The sequence below is a fragment of the Talpa occidentalis genome, unplaced genomic scaffold (assembly GCF_014898055.3).
Source record: "Talpa occidentalis isolate TD23 unplaced genomic scaffold, MPIMG_talOcc4v2.1 talOcc4.10, whole genome shotgun sequence".
NCBI lineage: Eukaryota > Metazoa > Chordata > Mammalia > Eulipotyphla > Talpidae > Talpa > Talpa occidentalis.
In genome coordinates this window covers 67939612-67950706 of record NW_023600993.1, presented here as the reverse complement: position 1 = coordinate 67950706, position 11095 = coordinate 67939612, and the positions used below count along the sequence as shown (strand labels likewise).

At 38.7% G+C, this 11095-nt stretch overlaps 1 pseudogene; it reads right to left on the bottom strand.

The window, feature by feature from the left end:
* Positions 1-2359: 2359 nt before the first annotated feature.
* LOC119237641 (39S ribosomal protein L53, mitochondrial-like) lies at positions 2360-7973 on the bottom strand (annotated as a pseudogene).
* Positions 7974-11095: the final 3122 nt, after the last annotated feature.

Sequence of the window (11095 nt, the reverse complement as noted above, 5' to 3'; positions counted from 1 at the left end):
CTATTTAAATCATCCCAGGGTGGCTAGAAGCTGTATTGACTTGGGCAAACCTTGCTGTGTTGTCACGATTGCCCCAGGTGACACTAAGATCCTTTCTGCCTGAGGTGTGTTAAATGATGGAAATCTGAGCCCTCATCTCTCTATCCCAGAAGGACAGACCTGAGCAAGCCCTTTGAACCATCACATATAAGCCACCAATCTTTAACTGCTAAAGAGAAACGAACTCTGCAGGGGACATATTCAATTCTGATTGAAATTTAATCTGTATGGTCAATTATTTGTATAATAATGGAAGAAAATAAAGACCATTTCACCAAAGTCAACTCTGTAATTTTTGAGCCTTTAAGACATTTGAAAATGCCTTGTGCAATTATGTGGCGCTTAATACTCAGATAATGGAACAATGAAAGATGTATGTTTGCATTTTGTAAAATTAAACTGTATGCAGTTATTTATCTTTTACCTTAATTGTTTGAGCTTGTTTCTAATGTAAACTGTTGTAATTTTAAATAAATATAATAGAAAAACTTTCCTAGGTATCAAGAATCCAGAGTAAATTTACTTTGCAAATAGGCTTTGTAGGTATGTTTTATGCTGAGGATCTTAAACTGACACTTTCATTCAAAAATATTTTGAATTACTCACTGTTTGCCTCTCTGAGGTCAGATGACTTTCTAGGAGATGAGACTTCACAATGGAGTCTGGGTGACGTCATCTTCCTCCAAATCCTGAAATACGAAAGATGTATCAAATCAATATGCTGGAAGGTTAAACATATTTTTGACTGAATTTCATTAAGCATATGCACTTCATGCTTTCATTTAAAACCAATATTATTGAAGTAACGTTTGGTGTAAAAAATTATTCCTTTTTTTGTAGTCCCACACCCAATTTGCCCTCCCTTCTCATCATAGTCCTCATATACTTGCAATTTGTTGGCTCGATGTGAGGTTTTAGATATTTTATAGGATAAGGCAAGCTATGTTGTATGACTACATTTGATGCTACTTGAAATTATTATTACAAGTCAAATACATCATTGTTCAAATTTTGACATTGCTATCCTTTCTGATATGATATTCACGGCTGGAAATACTAACAGGGCAAATGAAAAGGAGGGTAGAACAAAAATGATTGCCCATGGCAATCATTTTATTGTGATCAATAACATTCACTTTGTCACTTGGATGAATCATATTTTATTACTTCAGTGTCATGAGTCACTACAGCACAGCACTTGAGATTATGGAGTTGGAAGCTGGAAGCAAATTGTAGCTCTGCTCTTTATAGTTTGTATGACCTTAGTCATTCACCTGAACTCTCTGTGCCTCTGTTTCTTTACCTGAAAAGCAAAATTATAATCATACTAAAGTCATGGAGGAAAGTGTTACTTGTTTTTTTAAGAGAATTGAACTTATAAGTATATTTTAAAATAGTTTAAGATATAAAATACTTTAAGATATAAATATTTAAAATACTTTAAGATATAAAATATTTTAAAATATTTTTAGAAGTTCAATTCTCTTAAAAAAAAAAAAGTAACACTTTCCTCCATGACTTAAGTATGATTATAAATACTTTAAGATATAAAGTATTTTAAAATATTTACATTTTATATATGTATTTTGCATACTTTAAATCCTAGCACATACTCTGTCTGATGTGTGTTTGAAATAATTTCAGATTTATAGAAAAATTACAAAAGATGTACCAAGAATTTCCTAAGTTGTTCTCCAAGATTCATACCTGTTAATATTTTGACATATTTGCTTTAGATATCATATTTGTTTTTTATTGCTATGTAAGCAACTGCCACAAACTTAGTAACTTAAACAACACACATTTTATCTCACTGTTACCAGGAGTCAAGAGTCCAGGAACAGGTTGGCTACTTCCTCTACTCAGGATCTCATTGAACTGAAATCAAGTTATTGGTCAAGACTGCAATATCATCTCAGGCAATGTCATCTCAGGGTCTTTTTTTTTTTTAATAAATTTTATTTTTATATTCCCCGTACAATTGTAACCCCCTTATTTTGACCCCAATCCCTCCCCTCCCCGCCCCCCCCCCCCACAGAGTGTCTCTGGTTCATAGTTTTTTGTTGATTTTGATTTTCACTTTCTTATAGTTATTCATTTTCCTGGTCCCTTATTTAAGTTTTCTAGATTCCTGCTAATGGAAACAGTGAAATAACGTTTGTCCAGATCCCTTCCTGATTTTGTCTTCCTCCAAAAAACGATTCGCCTTGTAGTCACAGGGCTCCTGGAGGTTTTGCTGCTTCTACGTGGAAGATTCAGATAATGGTCCGAGTAAGTTCTCAGTTAAGTGCCCTACTAGTTCCAGACTAAAACAGGCTTATTGGTCTTTCCTTTGCGGTGTTAGCGCCCGTTACCAGCGCCCGGCTTGTCCTCGCTCCCTGCTGTGTCCCGTGGCGGGATGTGGGAAGCGAGGCAGTGAACATCTCCTGGGCGGAAAGGTGGGCGCCGCGCGTAATCCAGCGATGCCCGTCTCCGAACAGCACATCCACACACGGCTCGGAGCCGTCGTGTCTCCCGTCCGCAATCACGGAGCAGGTGACGTTGGTGGACGGACTTTCTCGCTACTCACTGCCTGGAGGAAGGTCCTCGTCGACTCCACGTTCTTCTCGAATGGGCAAAACTGAACCCGAACCTGCTTCACCGACCGTAGCCCGAGCCGAGCCAAGGCCTCTGCCGTGATGGCCTCCGCCCCAGAATCATCTCAGGGTCTTTCAAGCTTGCTGGCTACTGGCAGAATCCATTTCCTTGTGTACTGTATGACTGAAGTCACTAGTTCTTAACTAGGTGCCAGCTAGAGATTGTACTTCCTCACAGAGTCCTCCTGTCATTTCCTACCATTCTCTTCCCTTCGCAAGTTTTCTGTAAAAGAACATTTCTTTGATTCTTCATCTTTAAGGATTCGCCTGATTAGACTAGGCCCACCTAGCAAAATCTCCTTTTGATCAATTTAGTCAAATGATGAATAATCTGATCATGTGAACAATATACCATAACAGGGCCTCCCTGGTGGCGCAGGGGTTAAATACAGCACTATCAATCTATCCACAGCCACTGCAGCACAAATTTGATACCCAACTGGCCAGGAAGCAACCCACATGGCAGAATAGACCCCTCTTGCTTTGCCTACTTCTCCCCTCAGCAGTGCATTTCAGGAGATCTGCCTGTTCTGTTCCCCACTCTCTCTGGTGAATCCTCTCACCCCACACACCTCTGGCTTACACCCCAGTTCTTGTATGTGTAAGTAAATAAATTAAAAAAAAACAGTATCCCATCATATTCACAGGTTCTTATATTTGAGAAGAGGTGAATATGTAAGCATACACATTAGGATATGGAAATGTTGTGGAATTAGAATTCTTCCCTACATGTATCGATATTATACATGTATACATATATATTTCCTGAACTATTTGCAAATAAGATATGGACATAATGCTTCCTCGCTCCTAAATACCTAAGAGTACATTTTCTGTGATGATTAACATTCTCTTACAGAATTACACAGTAATTATCAAAATTATTCTGTCTTTCTTAGTGCATCAGAGTAGGAGATACCTATGTATGTTGGTCCAATGGCTGGTGATATTAATTTGCTCATATGGATAAGATGGCATCTGCCAAGTTAGTTTCCACATAGTTCTAAAAATAATTACTAGATATGCACATTATACAGGACTAAGGATTTAACAGAAACAAACATAATAAGCTAGTGGTACACATCTCTGTATAGACCACAAAGTACATTGACACATAATCCTTCAGAATCAGCAAACAGGACTGAATTTGGTATCTGTCTATTAGGTCCCCAAACTGTTGTCACTCAAGGGTTTGTCCCTTGGACGTAGAACTCTCCCTTACATCAATACCACCTTCCTCTCTATTGATGATTCTCGATGACCTATCATCACACCTTACTATTTCATCAAAGAAACATACCAATAGCTTCCTCCAAAGAATTGTCTGTGTTCACAGTCTGAACCTCCTTACTCCACTCTTGAAACAGTTCATCACACCACCAAGGATAAAACAGATCTTGTCAAGGGCACCAAATATCTCTAGGACACTAAATCCAATGATTATTTTTCTGTCTTCTGATTTTGAACCCCTAACAGCAATCACATTCAGTCATCATCGCCTCCATTCTTGCCTCCTCTGACAGCACATAGTGTGGGTTTCCTTTTGTCTTGCTTACTGTCCCTTTTGCATTTCTTGATGTTTTACTCCCCACGTGGACCACCGGGCTGAGTTGGCTCTGCTCCACAGAAGCCACTCCACCTCTTCCAGGCTAGCCTAATAGTGTGTTCATTTCACTAGTTGGGCAGCAAAAGAGTGAGTGACAACATGCAGATACTTAGGATTTAGGTTCAGTGCAAGTTCTCCAGCAAACCTTTCATGTTCTATGATGTGTCACAGAGCCAGGTTTCATTCAAGGGGAAGGGAAATAGATTGAACATCTTGAAGGTAAGAGCTGCAAAGACATGTTGAAAAATGTGAGGAGTTGTGCAAATTGGAGCCATTATTATAATGTATCTACCTACATTTCACACATTAAAAAATAACCCTGAAGGGGAATGATTCCCTAACTATTCCTCACTCTGTTTCTGTCTTTTGGTCAGTTCAAGGTATTGACACATATATCTTCAGAGATCTGATAAAGACCTTGACTTTTCCTGCACCTCTCCATGGTAATTTTTCTTCTGACCCTGACCTCCGTTAATTTTCCTTTTTGCCAGTTCTGCATTGCAGCAGGTTCTGAAGTTATTAGATGATGTGAAGAGCAAACTTATAACAGGTGTCTCCTTGTAGGTACCCAGCAGAGCTTTAAATTTCCTTTCTTGTTTCACCCACTTCAAATCAATAACTTTCTCTGTCAATTTCATTGGTCAAAAATTGGAGCGTTGGGCCTCCCCTGGTGGCACAGCAGTTGAGCGCTGGGCTGCAAAGCTGCCTGCGGCCTCTGCAGAGCTGGTTCGATCCCAGGCCCCCAGCGAGGGTCCCACATGGCGAGACAGACCTCTCCTGGACTGCCCACTGTTCCCCTCAGCAGTGTATTTCGTCACTCTGCCTGTTCCGTTCTCTGCTCTGGCTCAGGTGAATTCTCTCACCCTCCCGCACTTCTGACTGTACCCAGTATAAATAAATAAATAAATAAATCTTAAAAAAAAAAAATTGGAGCGTTTTTCCTTTATTGGGGAATGCTCTACCTCTGATTTTTTAGATTTATTTCTCCACCATTTCTAAATAATTTCTTGCCTACAGCAGAATCATATTTGCAAAGCAAATAAAATTAGAAAATAAGATTATTTTCTTCAAAGTTGTGCTAAGCCAATGTGTACATGTATTTGGAGAAAGGCTACTTGCCATGCCCTTTCCATTGACCACAACACCTATGGGGGCTGTGAGACTCACCTGAATATTTTTCTTGAGGTCTCATTGGAATCACCCACAAGCTAAGAGTAAGTCAGCACTGTAAGGACCCCAAGGGATTCTAACAGACATGGGTCTGGGTAGAACCCAAGAATTACATTTTTTTAAAAGTTCTATAGTCCCTGGGATTCTGATGAGCAACAGAATTTGAACCAGTGCTGCTTGAATTCTCCATCAAGCAAGATCAACCTACATGCCATGCTTTTAGCTGTCTGGAGCTTCCTCAGTCTAATAAAAATGGAGCTACCATATGATCCAGCAATTCCGCTACTAGGGATCCACCCAAAGGACACAAAAACAATGATTCAAAAGAGCACCTATACACCTATGTTTATTGCAGCACTATTTACAATAGGTAAAACCTGGAAAAACCCAAATGCCCAAAAATAGATGACTGGATCAAGATGTGGTATATATACACAATGGAATATTATTCAGCAATCTAAAAAAATAATCTCATGCCATTTGCAGCAACATGGATGGAGCTAGAAGGAATTATGCTTGGTGAAATAAGCCAGAAGGGAAAAGAAAAATGTCAGATGGTTTCACTTATAAGAGGAATATAGGGGAATCAAATAAGACATCAGTATAAAAAATAATAATAACAGTAAAAAACACAACAAAGCAAAAACAGACAATTATAAACCAGAGACATGCTGCAGGGGAGGAGGAGGGAGAAGGGTGAGAGGGAGGGAGGGAGGAGCACAGGGGACTGTGGTGATGGTGCACGGGTGCCTTGGGGAAGGAAATTCTTAGGGGACTCAATCTGAGGTCATGGGGGCAAGCAAATATTGTCTAAAAATTTTTAAAAATGATAAATGTCAAAATAAAAAAAATTAAAAATAAATAAATAAATAAATAAATGTCATGCTTTTAGCCCCTGCTGACTTTAAATCAGTCACAGAATGATGCCCAGATGGGCCCTCACATGCCCAAAGTTTCCATCATGATGACCAAAACCCCTTGTCATGTGTTTTCAGAGTAATCTTCTAGTCTAACTCATCTAGACCCATTTATAGTGTTAACTCCAACTCTTCTGGTGACCCTGTGACTTGGTGACATTGAAAATTTAAGGTATGGGCTTTTCTGTAGATTCTGAGAGTCAGGATGATGAGATACCTTATCATTCCAAAGGAGAGAGAGTCAGTAGACTATGGTTGGAAGAAGATGGGAGCAAGTCACAAGGAAATAATGCGGCTTTGGTACCGTACATCCCCAGGAGTGTTCTATGGGCATCAGTGATGGAGGGAAGGATAAACAAGTAGGGTGTGGACATAAGACCAATTACTCCATTCATAGAGTGAGGTTCAGGTTGCTTTTGTCTTTAGAATCTATATGAGGGGGAAGTAGTCTCTTTCAAGATACAGGAAATACAGAAGGCCCCTTTATCCACAGTGGAGCCATTCAAAGATCCCCATCAGATGTCTGAAACTACAGATAATATCAAACCCTATGTGTGTGTGTATATATGAAATATATATGACATATATATATATATATACCATGCTGTTAACTACACATATCTATGATAATGTTTAATTTATAAATTTGTCACAGTAGAAAGTAACAATAACTAAAAATAACATGAAACAATTATGACCAAATGCATGAAAGTTTTATGAATATGATCTTTCCCTCTCTTTCAAAGTATGATCTTGTACATAAGTTTTTTAGACCACATTGACTGTGTATATATAACTAAAATTGTGGCAAACAAAATTGCTAATAAGTTGGGGGGGTATTGTATAGCAGCGCAGCTGTACCAGACTTTTTAAAAAAATGAGGATAGTATGTAAATATGCTACCCATTTTGAAAGAAAGGGGAGGGGGAACTCTGCATTTGAATGTGCTTTTGTGTGTGCTGGAATAAACCTGGAAGTTCACAAAAGAAACTGAGAGCAAAGATTATCCAATCAGGGCTATGGGGGCTTGTCAGATGGTAGTCAGGAAGAAGAGGGAGATGTTTTTATGCTTTATCCTTTGCCATTTTGTTGGTTTTGAACCATGTGATTTTACTGCTTATTCAAAAATTGATGAGGACTACACAATACCAGCTAGAATCCACTGCTGAGCAGATACCTAAAGAGAGACCATTTCTGTGAATTGTGCAGAAGGTTTACATTAATTGTATTTTATCAATCATAGCAACATTTGTTTTTGTTTGAAACAGAGTAGTGCAAGTCATGTTCTTTACTCAGATTATGGATGAATCTGTATATGGATTCATGGACCCCTGAGTATAATGAATTTACATGTCACATGCAGGGATACCCTGATGTCCTGAATACCCAATCCCCCTGACGTTCTTGGATCCTTCTCCTTTTCACAAGCCAAGTCTTACACAACTTTATGTCTTGAAGTCCTTAATGTTTAAAACTTCAAATTGTTGTGAAGGAGCTAATGTGACACTTAATAAGAGCTCAGCTGGCTGGTCTTCCTTTGCCACACTGTACACACTGGGAGAAGGGGTACTTTTCCTTCTCCTCTTGTGTTGCTGTGTTCCCCATGCTCATTTTCAAAAGAGACCACTTAGGTTTTTGATTTGAACTACTTCCATCTTGGATCTATAGAAGCAAAATGGCATCTCTTTTCTTCCTCTTACTAAACCAATGAAGGGAATCCATCTGGACCCACTTGCAATCACCTTCAAGAAGGAAAAGTAGTCCTGCTTGAGTGACTGAGGCCTGTTACCATTGTAGTTGACTGTGGTGAAAACTCTGCTTCCATGCAGGCTGGCTGTGGCCAGACCACACAACTGAGCTGGCCAGAGAACAAGAGAGCCTACGTTTCAGACCATCTTAGCAAAGTACTGGAGCATTCCTCCACCTGAACATTCGTGGTGTGTCGATTTGGTTGTTAAAATGGCTAAATTTATTCAGTGGCCTCTGTTCCGGTTGTAAAAATTGCCCTCCATCCAAGGAATGTACTGTGTGGTTTGCCACACTGAGATTCTCAGCTACTTTGGAAATTCTATATTTAGCCTCCAACCCATGTCCATTCAATGGTGTTAACAGGTCTCCATGGTGTAAGCGACAGTTCAGTATATTTTCTGGCCTATTAATACATCATATACACCAAGTAGTATTTGTTTTCCAGAGATTTACATGAAACAGGACATCAAAGAGCAATTTTTCCCTGGATTATGAAAACTACTGAGATTGTCAAAGTTAAAGTGAAGCACACACACAGTGGGGTTTTGTCAGCCTGCTGTCTTCATATGATTTTTTTTATGCACTCAGGATATCATGTTTTAAAGACAGGAAGGGGGAAAAATGAGTTTTGACTGGAATTGTGTGTGTGTGTTGTTGTTGTTGTTTCTCCAGGTCTGTTTCATGGGTAGGCTTAACTGGGAAAGAGAAATGCCATTAAGTCTGTCAGTGGATTCTGGTCTTACATATGAGAATAGACACGTAAACGCAGCAAGCACCTCCCCTTCTGAGAACAGCCACCATGTTATTTCATTCATGATCTCAAGTTTATAGAAACACCATGGTCCTGGAAGCATAAATTGTTGTTCTGTCACTTGCTAACTCTATCTATTTGGGATAATTTATTTAACTTCTCTGTCTCACTCTCCTTATATGTGCAAATGAAACTGCTAGCAAAGACTAAAAGCACAACTTTACATTGCATAAGTGCAAGTAAAATATCTGATAAAAAACAACCTTTTTCATGCTTCTATTCTCCCCCTTTTTCTCTTCATTTCTATCTGCTGTTCTGCTTCCTTCTTTATTCCTTTCACACCTCCTTCCGCCCTCCTCACTCTGCTTTCCACGCTGAATCAATGTTGGCTCTCTGTGGTATCTGTCCTATGAGAAGTCAACTGTAGAAAGGGAGGTTTCAGAGAGACTGGTAGCAACTGGCGCATCCCTAATGGCACCTAATAATATTAGTAATACGGTGGAATTCAATTATTATTTCTTTAATTATAAATCGGAGTGCAAACATGCAGCTTCCCAGGAACTTGAAGGAGCTGTCCTGCTTGTCCCTTTACCAATGTCACCTATGTGACTTTGCTCTCCTCCCCTTTAGATGGCACCATTTTGCTGCAGTGCAGCCACCTGAGTACTTGTTCTTCCCATTTCAATTAGTATTCATTGTGCAAAAATACGAAAATTCCTTCATTATGCTGGTGTCCAGTGGCAATCTGATAATTAAGGTGGTGCATCAGCATTTCCATTATAAACCCCATTTCTCACATGGGGTTGCAGCTCAGCAATAAAAACTTGCTGCCAAGGTCTTAACCTTAGGACATTTTAAAATAAGCACTGTGCTTGGCTTTTTTTTTCTTAATTATGTATGTCAAGTCTCATCCAAGATATTTTTTCTCCATGTGACCAAAATGGAATTAGGACTTGGTCTGGGTTTTTTTGGTAACAATAGAAGGTACCAGCTCATATTAAAATAAAATGCAAGATGTAAAAGATATTTTAATAGAAAATTGAGAGGGAAGGAACTATTTTTTTTTTTTTAATTTTGAGATTGTTTTTCCCAAACCAAGTGTTTTTTAGTTCTTTCTATGATCTCTTTTTTTTTTTCTTTTGGTCTTTGGTATAATCTACTATACTAAGGCAAAGCTACCTTCTGAGGCAATACCCATGTAAAGGGCATTCCTTTGGGAATTACCTACACAATGAATTCATTTCCTTGTTTCACTACTTCAGTAGGAACATCATCAAAAAAAAAAAAAAACTAATGCAGAAGTGGAGACTGTCTTAGGTTGGCAGTCATTTCAACCATTGGAAAACTGCCTGGGAATGACACTTGACATCTACCCAAGTCAAGACTTTCAAGTGTCCATTTCAGGTATTTTGTCATATTATCAGATACTGTAACAAATCATGCAACTTTCTTTGGTCATAAAAATACCTGGTGAGGAAAATACCTGGTCAGAATGAGGGTTCCATTTAATGACAACTACTTGTATATTTTCACAGACTACTTCTACATGAATGATCCAAAATAAAATCTCAAAGCTATAGTGGCTTGCAATGATTTGTGCAGATGTTTTTCTTTTAAAATCATTGATGGCCAACAGTTACTTTGAAGTTTTCTATTTAACTCTCTGAGACATCATTAAAATTAGAATTTGTAAATTATCCTAAAATAGTAAATTCACAGATTTTAATCATTGATAAGATTTCTCTGCTCTATACAAGCACTGGGTGATCACAGTAAAACATTTCAGGTACACATTTAAACTTACTCATGTACAAGAGAGGTATCAGAATGTTTGTTATCAAACTCCCCATCCACTGCCAGCTGTTATATGTATTAATCATCAGCAATGCTAAGGAATAGGAAGGCTTGGGATAGGAATACAAGTAAGTGATAGTCATAAGAAGAAATACTCTAGGATTTGCACCTCAGAAGAGCTCCATAAGGTTCTGAGAGTGGTTGTGCAACCTGGAGGTGGAGGTGAGACGAGAAGATAGATGTACTTTCAGAGGTATCAAGGACTTCTTAGGAGAGACTGTGAAGAGAGATAGGTACTCCTCATGATAAGTAGGCTTGTTGTCTGTGGCTAAGGCTAATATTTTACAAACTCCTTTATAACCATAAGGCATATTCATTTCCCATAATAATCCCAAACTCTGACCAATGATGTGTTCAGACTACTCTCAATTTT